Raw genomic sequence first — 14,290 nt, 5'->3', positions numbered from 1 at the left:
AGGTCTGGTGGCTAAAACGGGGCACAATATTTCAGGGGATATCTAACCAGTGCCATGTTTAGGCTTCCTATGTGTTGGTTCTTATGCTTCTATTAACACAATCCAATTTGTCAGTAGCAGTTTCTGCCAACAGTATTGCATTGCCGTCTAATGCTAATTTCAATTTATCAGATAGAATTGCCTATATAATACTGCTACTTAGACTTTCCCCTCTCCTGTTGTGTAATAGGTTTGTTGAATTCCATTTGTTGATTTCAATCCACTTTTCCAGTTTATCTTGAATGTTAACAAATATCCTCCATATACCATTTATAATCCCAATCCAATGCAGATGCTAACTAGAGCCCATTGAAAACTATGGGCTAAGGCAGACCTGTGTGCTGAACTGTGGCTATCAGCTTTTCCATTTTTGTTATCTGTGAGTTCTGTAAAGTTACCCTTCTCCTCTGCCTCCAAAACATGAATGAAAAATCTGAACAGTGATATGTTTGCAGACACACTATATGAGCCCTGAAACAATGGTGCTGCATTTGGAGAGGAGCAAATAAAGTTATTCTAAATAACATAGGTCACGCTGTTCACAGCATGCTTTCAGTTGGGTTTCCTTTTGCAACATAACTTTTTATTTAACAGAGGAAAGGCAACTTTTGTTTACCCAGGGCTACACATGTTAATTGTTAAATAAGGACTAAACCCTCATTTTTAAATATCATAAAGAAATAACATTTTGGGTTCTACAGGCATACATCGGCTGATATCCAAACTAAGGAAGTGCTGATGCTACATGAGAAGTACCGACATTCTTGAGGGAGTTGACTAACTCAGCAGCAGTGATCGTACCTGATGAAGGGCGAATTTCAGCAGCTTCCCCTTCCTCAAGGAACTGTTCTGTGCCACATGGAAATATATCCCTGAAGGTTATGCAGCCCTCAGGGACATATTTCATATTTTCCTCTGGCACGGGGCACTTCTGGGGAAAGGGAGGTCATTGAAATGCATACACACACACCGCATTGTGAGTGCTGGTGCTGTGTAAGTCAGGAAACCATTAGGAGCACAGCCACTTCTCACATAGTACTGACACATTCTTATTCTGTATGTTGACCATTAGCTTTGCACTCCTTAAAGTAACCATATCAATTGACCTCTACATGTGTTTTTGATTTTTACCAAGCATACAGCTAGTTTTTCACTAGGTGAATTCCTGTGGAATTTGGAGAAAGGGGGCAAAGAAGGAGACAACTTCAATATGGTTGTGAGGCCATCATTTTGGAGTTGCTCAAATTATATCGCCACTAAAACTATTTTTTAATTTTCTCTGTTTGCAGATTGTGCTTTCCAGCCTCTTGTGTCTGAAGCCTCCAGCCTACCATCATTGTCCTTAGTCATCTCTTGATTAAGTTTGCCATTCGTGGTCAACAAAATGATGCTGTCCTTGAGGCTGAGGTAGTAGATTGAATAGTTGTGGAGCCATATTCTCCCTCTGAGCTAACTATACAATCTACTGTCTTTCCTAAGGAGACAGTCAGATCACCTGTTCCAATTGACGCTGGGTTACCTGGACTCAAGACATCTGTTGTGGATCATCTCTCTTTTGTGCTTTGGGATGCCAGGCCCATGATTCCACTGCTGCTGTGACATGTGTGAGGTCTCTGTCCTGCTCTGTGGAGGTGAGGTAGTAGGTTGTATAGTTTGTGGGAGGGATTGCATCCCATTTCAGGTGATAACTATACAGTCTATTGCCTTCCTTAAAGAGCAGCAAATCTGCTTCTGGGGATGTTTGACACACAATCACCAAGCAGCCAAACAACAATATGGCCTCTTTCTGTATTTAGTCTTCTAAGCCTATGTGTCGAGCATCTGTGGATGTTGGAGGAAAGCCTCCTAGCACTTTGCTATGGTAGCTTGTCCTTCTGTTTTATGCCTAAAACTAATCCATAACCAGCATTTGAGAATGTTTGTCTGAGAGACAACATGCACAGTAACAATATGAATATTTATTCTTTCATGTGATATTTTCCTTCCTTCCTTCTCCCCACTTCTTTTCCTGCTATTTTTCTTTTATCTCCCTGCAATGCAGTTCCTCTTCCTCCTGTTGTTGAGAATCCTTTGAAAATCTGGTTAACATAGATTTACATTACCATTGGCACACTAAAGTTTCTTTAAACTGCTTTTAAAGCTTACATGTGTTGGCCTCCTGCCCATATCAAGGTATTTATGCTCCTGGCAAATTAGCAAATATACTGGCAGTGGCAATCACTCAGAAAGGTATGTGTGCGGATACATGCCAAAAGCTGAAACTTGCATATGTGGCAGGTGTACATATCCAGTTTTCTGTGGACTGGGAGCCAACCTGTGCCAGCTTTTCAAGCACCCACAGTACACCCCTGTGGTTCTGCAAATTAGTTCAGAGCTTACAACTTCCAAGGGGCAAATGATCAGACACAAACAGGGAAGGAAACCTGTCAGAAATTGCCTCACTTGTGGATGCAACACAAAGTTGTTGTTATTTTCCGTATTTTCATTGTGCAGTATGAAATGTCCTTGTGCAGTGTGATAATGGTGCAGAATTTCACTTTCTTGAGTAGGAAAGTGTAGAACTGGTTCACTTGCAAACTGGCCCCCCGTGAACTGGTCTGCTTTGAGTACGAACTGCTTCGAGCCGGTTTAAGCTGGTTCTTCAACCCGGCCGACCCAGCCGGTGGGTTTGACCGAACTGGTTCGGAGACTCACGGTTCAGTTCGAATTTGGTCCCAATCTTGCAGCAGTACTTTGGTACAGGGGTATAGTTGGAGTTGGCCCTGGGAGAAGAAGTGAAGATGTCCCTCTTGCATTCCTCTCCTCTCTTGCCCCTGTGTCTTTAATATGCATCAACCAAGGATTGTGACACCCACCAGCAAACCTTGCCAGTATTGTTGGCAATAAAAGACAAGACAAGCAAATGTGATCTGAACCAGGTGGGGGGAAACACAACTCTATCCCATGAATTCCTCCCACGTTCTGGAGCATTGTGGTGAAGACTCCATAGCATACTCCAGGCCTGGCCCCGCCCCTCCTTCCTCTTCTCCTTGTGACTGGCTGGCTAGGTGCTCAGCCTATCCCTCCCTTAGCCTGATTGACAGGCTCAGCTGTAAATTCCTTTCTCCTCCCCTCGTGGAGAAGGATCCTCATCTCGGCTTGCAAGATGAGTCCTCTGATTGGGAACCAACAGCACATGCCATTGTTGGCCCTGGGACAAATGTCTCACCTTGTTCTATTGTAACTATGTCCCTGCTTTGGTTTCTGTACAAACATCAGGATAAGTGGACATTATTTTGCAGTGGGGATTAGGGATGTGTGAACCGGTTTGAATTTGAACCAGTTCAAATTTGAACCAGGGTGGTTCGAAGGTTCAAATTCGAACCGAACCAGCCATCAGGTTCGAGCTGCAGGTTCGAATTCAAACCAAACTAGGGGGTGGTTCAATTCGAACTGGTTTGAACTGGTTCAGACATCCAAAAATTGGTAGGATGGTAGCTGGCACCCAGGGGTACCTGCCACCCAAACCCCAAAGCAATTGGACACTCGTACGATTTTTTATGAATTTTTGAAAATTATTTTTATTTTTTCTCATAGAGTATAATGGGACTCGAACCAGCCCATTATTCCCTATTGTGGAGCACCCATGGGTGCCAACAACCATGCAAACCCCGAAGCAAGTGGACACGCCTATGGTTTTTTTATGAATATCTGAAATATTTTTAATTATTTTTCTCATAGGGTATAATGGGACCCGAACCAGCCCATATCCCCTATTGTGGAGCACCTAGGGGCATAAAAATGGGTTGGGTGGTAGACACCCAAGGAAGCAATCAGAATTATTTGAAAGGAATTGGGCAAAGGGCTGATTTTTAAGTGATTTTTGAAGTTTACGCATCTTTAAGGTTTTTCTTCCTTTCAAATAATTCTGATAGCTTCCTGGGCCCCCTTGGGCACTACCACCCACCACACTCTGCTCTTGGACACCCCTTTGCCCCCGACGTGAAGCTATACATTTGCTGACACCTCCATGCTTCTTTATGGAGAAAAACCTTAAAGATGCGTAAACTTCAAAAATCACTTAAAAATCAGCCCTTTGCCCAATTCCTTTCAAATAATTCTGATAGCTTCCTTGCCCACCTTGGGAACTACCACCCACCACACTCCACTCTAGGACACCCCTTTCTCCCCAACGTGAAGCTATACATTTGCTGCAATCCTCATTATTCTCTATGAGGAATTCCAAAATAATTTTAAAATTCACCAATAATCAGAGGAGTGTCTGATTGCCTTGGAACTTTGTGGATAGTAGGCACCCCTGGTTGTCTACCACCCACGCCAATTTTGTGCCCCAGGTGCTCCACAGTAGGGGATATGGGCTGGTTCAGGCCCCATTATACCTTATGAGAAAAATAATTTAAAATATTTCAAATATTCATAAAAAAAAACCATAGGGGTGTCCAATTGCTTCGGGGTTTGCATGGTTGTTGGCACCCATGGGTGCTCCACAATAGGGAATAATGGGCTGGTTCGAGTCCCATTATACCCTATGAGGAAAAAATAAAAATAATTTTCAAAAATTCATAAAAAATCGTACAAGTGTCCGATTGCATTGGGGTTTGGGTGGCAGGTACCCCTGGGTGCCAGCTACCATCCTACCAATTTTTGGATGTCTGAACCAGTTCAAAACGGTTTGAAATGGTTCAAATTCGAACCGAACCGGGGGAGGTTCGAGCAAAACCAAAACCGAACCACCCCCTCCTGGTTCTAACCTGGTTCGAATTCGAACCAAACCGGTCAAACCGGTTTTGTGCACATCCCTAGTGGGGATCACTTGCCCGAGAGAGAAACCTTTTTAACACTGTGGGGGTGGGGGAAGGTCATGCTAATGTCAGAAGTTGGACACAAATTGAACTAAGTTAAAGCTATAGTAGTAAGATGTAACAGTAAACCTTGGTATAGCATTATGCAAATGCATGGTGGCATGACTCAGGTTTACATGCTCTCCCCTTCCCTCCTTCATGTGTAATTAAAAGCATCCGCTTGCACTTTGCAACTAACCACAGTTTACCATTTTGTCCATCTACAGGAAACTGTGGTTTGTACAATCAATATTTAACAAACCATGATATCGGACCAAGATTGGAAATGGGAAACTGTGATTTGTTACAAGCCATGAACGGAAGCTTTAAACTTTCTTCCCACATACAGAAAGGAGGAGGGAAAGGAAGGGGGAGTACACAAACCCAAGGCTTAACACAACACATTCTCATAACATTATACCATGGTTTAGCATTACATCATGGCTGTATTAGGTAGAGATATGTTGTTAAATAGGTTAATTTTTGAATTTATATATACACAGAACACTATGCTGTCCCTTGATGTGATTCCCAGATGATGTCAAAGGACTTACCAATAGGGAGCAAGAGCCTTCTGGATGGGCATCTAGCTGTCAGTGGTGGGAGAAGAAGGATGCTGCTGATGGGCACCGTAACTGTTTGCTGCACATGCAAATACCAATACTTCCATAGAGACACAGTAATACTAGATATGCAGCTCTGGCCAAACCTTCTGACAGATCACTGAGCCTGTAGCATTTGCATCAGATGATCCTTACCATTCAGCAACAAGGAACTGCAGAGTTTGCAGTCTTCATTCCAGCCACACGGGATCCAACAGGCAAGGCTCATTGTTTTAGCCCCACTGCCCCATTGTCAAAGCTGACCAACATTTTATTAAAAGAAGAAATCATTTCATAACTGGGACAACACACTTTCTTCAGTTTATAATGTCAGAAGATGGAGTATAAGGGTGGCATTCTGGAATCTTGGAGGGGAGAGCAGGTTTTGGCATAGCTGTAAAAAAAAAAAAGCAGCACTGGCAGCACAGAGGGATGGATGTTTCTGTTGGACACTGCTGGGATCCCTATACTTGATTCTAAATGCCTTGAAAGGACAGCAGTGCTGAGGCAGGTCAGATTGTAAGAGGAGATGTGCGTGAAATGTATAAATAAAATTATAGGGAGATTAGAAAAAGTTGAAAGAGATTACTTTTCAGCAGTGCAGGATGCCAAGTCCAGACTAGAATCAATAGGTAATAGAATAAAAGTAATACACAGCAGGCTTCAGGCAAATGAAAGAACACAACACACACCCCATCACCATCACTTTCTATGGCATTTGTTGCCACGTATAGTGAGAGTGTGTTAAACAAACAGCTAATGTACAGGGTAGCTCTAAATCTTAAACTGACAGATAATAGATGAAAGGATCAGCCTGCTATTTTATTTATGTATTTATTATTTATTTAAAGCCTTTGTATTCTGCCTTTCCACCAAGTACTGGCCTCTGAGCAGCTCACAACCAAGCTGAAAACAATCAATTACAACTGCATTACAAGTAAGCAAATTCTGCAGCCAATAAACATCAGGAAGTAAAACCTTTAAGCCAGCCAGTCATCAACCACATGTTGCCAAAAGCCAGTGCAGAAAAGAATATTTTTAACTTGCATCTAAAAGAAAGCCAAGTAGATGGCTGACAGATGTGCAGATAAATATTATTCCAAAATCTGGTCACTACCACAGCAAAGGCTTGTCTCTGGAAGCCACCCACCTAATTTCTGAAGAGGGGCACCCAGAGCAGGACATTAGAAAATCTTAATACACGGGCAGGTTCATATTGGAACAGGTAGCCCTTCAGGTATGCCAGTCCTAGACTGTAAAGGTATGACTTTAAAGGTAAGACCCAATGCTTTGATCACCTGGAAAGAAATGGTACACTGTGAAGGTCTAAGTACCAGTGAAATATTGAATCTATAGGCTCCTATTTGTTGCCATACCTTGCTGCCATATTCTGTACCAGTTGAGGTTTCCAGACATTCATGCTGAATGCATTGTAATACTCCAACGTATTACAAAATGTATTTACAAAAAAAAATGGGCAGGGAATAACTTTGGTAAAGATCAGGGTCTTTCTTTCTTTCTTTCTTTCTTTCTTTCTTTCTTTCTTTCTTTCTTTCTTTCTTTCTTTCTTTCCTCCCACTTTGCTAATAGCAGTTGCCATTAGTGTCTTTTGCTGACATAAATGTCTTCAAACATCCAGATCTGACTAATGTCACCAACGGGACACTGGACATGATAGCCTCTTGGTCTGACCCAGCATAGCCGGTCTTGTGTTACTTGAGCCCCACATGACGACAGATTTCCAGGACAAATGCCAAGTGTAATGTAGGCCGTTACATTTTGGCAGAGGGGAGGGCAGGAATTGAGAGATGCAGAGATTCGGAATTGAGCTTTCTTGACCCACCCATTGATTTGTTGTGCTTGTGACTTCATCCTGTTGCTGGAATTCACAACTGTGCTCTCTCTGCTGAGTGGGCATGGCTGCAGGACCAATGCTCTCTGTCTCCCTGTAGACACCCAGCATCTCCTGCCAATAGTTCAGCTCTTGTCACAGCAAGAGGGAGCTTGTAGAAACTGTCTTGTGAGTCACAAAAATCCATGTGTTGCTCTAAGCTCCAGCAGCAATGACCTTGGAAGAGAACAGCTTTTCCTGCTAAACGCATGCAATTTGCTTCATTGGTGCCTGGCTGCAGGCAACTGCCACACCACTGGTGGTCACCATAGTGAGGGCTGTAACCCCAGTCACACACAGGCCAGCATCCCTGGAGCTTCACTTTTCCTTCCTATGTGCAGAAAGTGTAATTCAGAGTCTTGCGAACCCTCTGACAGAGTGAGGGGAGGAGCACTTTGGAGCTGGTCCATGAATGCTAACAAAAGGGCTTGTGTTCACTAGCTTCAGCTGCTATAGCAACATGGCTATGGATGAAGGGAGTTAGCTGTCCCATCTTGCAACTCTTCGGTGCTTTAGAGAAGCAAGTGCAGGCAGAGGAGCAATGGATTCTTGCAGCCAGTAGGGCAGGCAAGAGTGGGATTCTCAGGCTCTCATCTCCCTGCAACAGACTGTGGCAGTGGGGACTGCTTGTAATCTTGACAGTCTCTATCCCTACTCACACATTATGCTTGACACACGTGCAGTCTGTGTACCTGCTGCATTATAATAAATGTTGAAATTCACCAGAATTCAAATGGTCTCAGATTTTCATTTTAGCTCTAGATTTTTCCTACTTCCTTTGGTGATCACAGATTGTCACAGCTAGAGAGAGTGGCTACCATCCAGACTAGTACTTCTGTGAGCAGAGGAGGTTTAGTCATGCAAGGTGGGAAGAGTGATTTTGCTGACCACCACCACCCCACTTCCTTCACAAGCCCCTGTGCCCCCCATCTGCTTCTGAGAGCCCACCAACCCTCAGGGGGACTTTTTTTTTTTTTCGGCAGGGGAGGACACGGGACTACAGAGGAAAGGGAGAAACAGTGAAAATTGTCCCTCTCACTTCCTGCAAGCAGCCCATCTTCTGTTTGTAAAATTACTAGTTTGAATACTAACCAGCATGTTAGGTGGTACTGCGGTGCATCCAATGCTAGTTGATATCCAGACTAAGGCATGTCTTGTGTGCAATGAGGTAAAGGTGATTTTGATGATTTCCTTTCCCCCCTTTGCAGCCCTCTGTGCTTCTTGGAAAAAAAGTTCCCGAGGGCTGCAAAATGAAACATTAAGCACACACATATTAGTCTGGGTGTCAGTCACTCTTTCTTTTTGATGACTCAACATAAGCATCTTACTCACATGTAGTGGCTACTTTATTTGTGATTAGGAAAGAATTTTCACTGAGGTCAGATTGGTTAGTAACACTGAGTTGTCTGAAAGACAGGGGTTGGCTCTTTGTACAGTGAGTGGCGTGATGATATGGCTTACTTGCTTGGCTCACCTGATCCTATTTGCTTTGCTTCCCCACCCCCCACCCCACCCCGCGAGTGCCTGCTCACTGCTTGAGGCACACTGTGCGGGGAATGATGGAGGGAAGCTGATGGGTGGATGGCCCCGAGGCGGGATTGGAATGCAGGCCGTGTAGTCCCTTCCAGCACTGCTCTGCTATATGCATGGCCATTAACTAAAAACCCTGAGATTAGTTCTGTCTTTGAATAATAATAATCCATGTGATTAGCTGACAATACAGGATTTAGAGAAGCAGAAAAGTTAGATTGCTGGTAATGGAGCTGTTACAGGTCTTCTTGTCTAGCAAGCCTTTCCCACCACTTTCATTGTCTGTAGTATTCTGAAAAAGGCTGCCATATCCCCTATGCCAAATGGTGAGACAGCTGCAGAGCTTTTCAATTGCTAGTCTCCAAAACCATGAAAAAAGTGGTGATCCACTCCCCCGCCTACTGCCCCCAAATGGAGCCGTACAATGGAATATGTTGAAAGGAAAGCAGACCTCTTTATATCTTCTGACTTAAATTCTTCTACCACCAAAAGGCTGACCATGCAAGCTGAGATGTATGAAATGTGAACATATAAAACAGCCATAAGTAGATCATTGGTCTATCTAGCCCTGTGCTATCAGTTCCATGGCAGACTCTTTGAGGCAAAGGCTTTTCTCAGTCCTGCTACCTGAGATTTTTATTTTTTTTTAACTAGGGACATCAGGAATTGAACCTGGAAACTTATGCATGCAAAGCATGGACTGTACCACTGAATTATGACTCCTAAAACATGGCAGAACTTGTCAAGCAATTGCAGAGGTGAAGGGAAGAAAATGACAAGTTAGCAATAATTGGTCTGCAGATATCATCCATGATGAAAGTGTGTCACACACAATAAAATTGCTTGTATTGCTTTCCACTATTGCCATGAATTGAATAATCTTCCTTGGCACATGCTGATAATGGAGCTTATATTCCAGCAGACTGATGTTATTAGCTGATTACCTTTCATGGCTGCAAAACAAACAGGGCAAGTGGTTTGTATGGTTCAGGTGAGGCAATGATATTCCACTTTGCCATACACACCATTAGTTCAGGGGGAAAGTAGTGCATACATATTCTGTTCTGAGCTCTAGGGTCAATGAACCCACCCACCCACCGGAATGGATTCATCATTAGCACCATACCTATCTCCCCTCAATCTCCCCTTACATGCTGTGCCTCAGAGAGGAAGGAGGTGGTCACTGCCCAATAGTATCGTTTGCTTGAGCTGCCGCATTGTTCCCTTAACGTTTTTAGATAAGCAGCTGCGTACCTGAACATGATAGGTCATAGAATCAGGCTATTTCGATTGGCCAACAGGACCCACAGCCCTCTAGCAATGGAAGGAGGGCTGCGGATCAGCAAGCAGCCTTCAGTGTCCTTGCTTTGAAGGCTGCTTTGTGCAGTGGCCAAGAGTGGAGAGGGAAGGAGAGCTATTATTGTGTCTTTCTCCTTCCTCCAGAAGCCCTTTCTGCTGGTATAAATCTGTTCCAGAGGGCTATATGGCCTTTGGGAACAGATTTGTACAAGTAGAAAGGGCTTTTAGAGGGAAGGGGGAGAGACAAAAATCACTCCCCCTCCACACTTGGCTCACTGTGCAAAGCAGCCTTCAGCGCAGGGCTGCTTGCAGCTCCAAAGGCTTCTTTCTGTCACTAGAGGGCTGTGAGTCATGTCAGCCACTATGGATATCAGCACCATGTTTTTGATATGAAGAATGATAAAAAGCAAAATAAACAAAACTTGAAGTTCCTATTACTAGCCACTAGTGAGTGCTTAATTTTGTTTATTGCATTGGCAGTACCTATTATACCAGCATTGACAACAGCCAGCAGGCCATCAGCAGCTGTCATGGAAATGTGCAATGGTCCTGCAAAAGAAGTAGCAGCAGCCAGCAACAATCCTTGCAAAAGTAGGCATCTATAATACACACAACTAAATGAGCAGCAAGCTGTGGATGTGGATTGAATGCATCTGTGCAGCATTCTGTGATTGTGTTATCATTAAACACATGCCCTACATACAGCTCAAGCCACTTTCAGAAGCTTTGCAATGGTGCTGCATTTAACCCAGTTTTGGTTGTGTGAATTTAGTCTCAGATGATGCTGAATTGAACTTGAGGGAACACAAATACAAAGCAGCAGTTCTTATGATTTGATGCTTAAATACATGAGCATTTTCTGATTAATCAAAGTTAGTCTCTGTAGGTTTGTGCCAGAAACATGCTTGCTCTCTCTTCAGTGCTACTCAAGGGGGTGTGGTGTTTGCTTCCTCCCCAACTTTCCTTCTCCAAGTGTGTTTTCCTCAGTGCCATCTACTGGCTAAAAGTTAGAACAGCTGGTAGGGTGTGTGACCTCAAAAAACCTTGCTTAGCTGCTTATTACCCAGCTGCTGCATTACCATACAGATATTAGCAAATGAAACACACTACTTTTATGTAGAATTAACCAGGCATTAAACTCAGGAGCTGCCCATCATAATGCTCTTGCTGAAATATCAAGTAAACCTTAAATGGCTCAAAAATACATTAAAATTGTGTTCACTTCCAAAGCAATAATCCAATAGTTTTCTTAAATACAAGATAAAACGCACCAGTGCTAAAATTTCACCACCATTTTAGTATTAGAATTACCACCAGGAACAACCCTTTGCACTTCAGCAATAATTACTCCTCGGTAAGGTACAGCAAATGCTGGAAAGTGCATATTTTATAGAGCAGACAACTGCAAAACTTGAATTCTTTATTCCTTTCCTATGCTGGATAGGGTTAAAATGATCTTGTCTGTGTTTTGCTTTCATTCTCATCTGAGCAAATGATTGAGAAGATAGCCATTAACCTATAGCTTTAATACAGAAATATATGAATGAACAAGGGACTTTTACACACAGCGACTGTTTACGGGGAGGCTTTACTGTGAACTCAGTAAAAAAAAAAACACCCAAAAAACCCCCTACACAAATGGATTTTTTAACCCCAGATATGAATCGGGCTACACTCTAATGTGCAGTGAAAGCCCAAATTGTGTGTGAACAGCTACCCGATGACTCGCAGGGACTTTGGGGTCAATCTGGCTGATATGTGAACGCACCCCTTCCATTCTGGAGGAGATGCGAGTTAAAGGGCTTAAAAAGTGCCATGTGAAAAACTTCCAGGAGTAACTGGTTTTAAGGGTTTTGAATTTAACTTGCCAGTAAAAAAAGCTTTGCTGCCATAACAGAACATCTGTGCACATACACAGAGATGGCCATTTTAAAAAGAAAAGGACCTTCAGATGTTAGGCCAGCAGCAACCATAGAGAGGACCTTTTTGACTGTGACACTCCCCAACAGTGGAATTATCTCCTCGAAGAGGCTTGCCCGGTGTTTGCATTGAGTTTTTAAAAATATCCATAGAGTTGTTTTAATCAGTCTCTTGATAGTGCTGTTTCCTTTTGATGATGATGATGATTGTAAAAATTGCATTATTTTGCTGTTGATTTATTTTTAACTTATTGCAACAGCTTCCTTGATAATATATTTATGAGAAAGGTGCAGGATATAAATGCTTAAATAAAATGAATAATAACCATTCCATTTATATTCTAGAGTTTATTTGCTCTAGGATATTTAGCTAGGCTGCTGGGTACAAACTGAATGTAAATTTCCTCAGTTCACTTTTCCTCTTCAAAACCTTGATGGAGAGGCACACGCTAGGGAACTTTCAGTCATCCAATAAAAACAGTCCAATGTTCAGACCACTGGTTTATAGAATAACATTTATTATGAGCAGGACTTTTCAGAACATTGAAAAACATATCTTGCAATGCTAATTCAGTATGGTGTTAGAAATGTTACTCCTTCTCCACAATTCTGTTAGCAAAGCCCCCATATTTGCTGATGTTTGTTTCAGGTGGCACCTTCAACTGGATCTTAACTGAACCAGTTGAGGTTTGTCATGAGCTTCATTCACCTTGCCTGGAATAGTAACGTGCATGAATCAATTAGCAACATGGAATGAAAAGAAGCCTGAGTGTGATATGCAATTGCCCAACAATTTGATTTCCAGTTTTCATAAACTGGAACCATTTTTATTTGGTTTGATATTTGAAGACCACATCACACCTTTTAATGAACTATCTGAGATGCAACCCACTGTAATTGGCCTCTATCCTAAACGTGAAGAATTTACAGGAGAACCCCCGTTATCCATGGAGGTTCCATTCTATGGGGGGGTGGGGGTGGATAGAGAAACCGTAGATAATGGGGCATTAGGGCTATGGGAACTGGGGGGTTCAGTTCCCTAGCCACAAGAAACAAGAAGAAGAAATGAGTGGGGGGAAACAAGTGAAAAATGACCAAAAGTGGGCAGAATGAGGATTGCACAACCATGCTCTATGTGGCCTCAGTTGTCCAGCAATACCGCCCAGATGTTAAATTTTCCATTTCCCCCCAAGAAAAACCATGGTGTTTTAAAAACAAACAAACAAACAAACAAAAAGAAATGAGTCAGCAAATGGCTCTCTTAGTTAAAATGGTCAGAGGTCATTTCCATCCACCCTCGGCCTATGGATACACGGGTTTGAACCTTTTCAGTGCCTGATTTTTTGTGCATACCGAGGTCGGGTGGCAATTACCTGACTGTGGATATACGAAACTGCGGAGGCCGAGTCCATGATTAACAGGGTTCTCCTGTATATAAAAGTATTGCATGTCATACCAGAAGAAAATTAATCAAGCTTTTCTTCTGTTAGTTGGGGTGGGATATGTGCAACAGGCAAACCAAAGCTGATGACCAGTGCTTAGGCCTACAGGAAACAATTCACATTTCAATGTGCTAGTTATACCTCCACACTAGATCTCAGCTATTACTAGGATTCCATGCAGGGGCGCACCTAGCTCCAAAAGCAGCCCACCCCACTGGGCCTCCCCTGCTGCGAGGCCCCTCTATTTTTTTAAAATAACTACCTGCTGCCATCTGCCACTGCTCCTGTCTCCAGGGAGAGGGGATCCAAATGATCGGGGGGGCTCCAAATGATAGGGGGGCTCCCCAGAGCCCCATCGCTGTGCCACTGCCCACGCCTGTCCTGCTGCTGCCCTGTGCCAGTATATGCCATCTTCACCACCAGGGGTGGGGGGTGAGCAATGAGTGGAGCAGGCCTCCCCCCCACGCCGCAGTGGTGACCTGTCCAGTGGGCGCGCCTGCACAGTATGAAAATGGAATGCTGCATGCCGGTGACAACACAGCATGCAATGTTCCATATTCACACTGTGCAGGCATGCCCACCGGACAGGCCACTACCGTGGGGGGGAGGCCTGCTCTGCTTGTCGCTCACCCTCCCCCATCTCCCCGGCAGTGAAGATGGCAAATATCGGCACAGGGCAGGTGCAGGCGGGGCAGTGGGGCTCTGGGGAAGCCCCCCGATCATTTAG

At 43.5% G+C, this 14,290-nt stretch overlaps 1 long non-coding RNA gene across 1 annotated transcript; it reads left to right on the top strand.

Moving 5' to 3' along the window:
• The first annotated feature begins 1,465 nt into the window (after window positions 1-1,465).
• On the top strand, window positions 1,466-12,449 carry LOC128322410 (uncharacterized). Its single transcript, XR_008305703.1, has 2 exons — window positions 1,466-1,670; window positions 5,384-12,449. It is a non-coding gene; the product is annotated as an uncharacterized LOC128322410 (long non-coding RNA).
• The last annotated feature ends 1,841 nt before the right edge of the window (window positions 12,450-14,290 follow it).

The sequence above is a fragment of the Hemicordylus capensis genome, chromosome 4 (assembly GCF_027244095.1).
Source record: "Hemicordylus capensis ecotype Gifberg chromosome 4, rHemCap1.1.pri, whole genome shotgun sequence".
Lineage (NCBI taxonomy): Eukaryota > Metazoa > Chordata > Lepidosauria > Squamata > Cordylidae > Hemicordylus > Hemicordylus capensis.
This window is presented reverse-complemented; position numbering and strand designations above follow the sequence as displayed.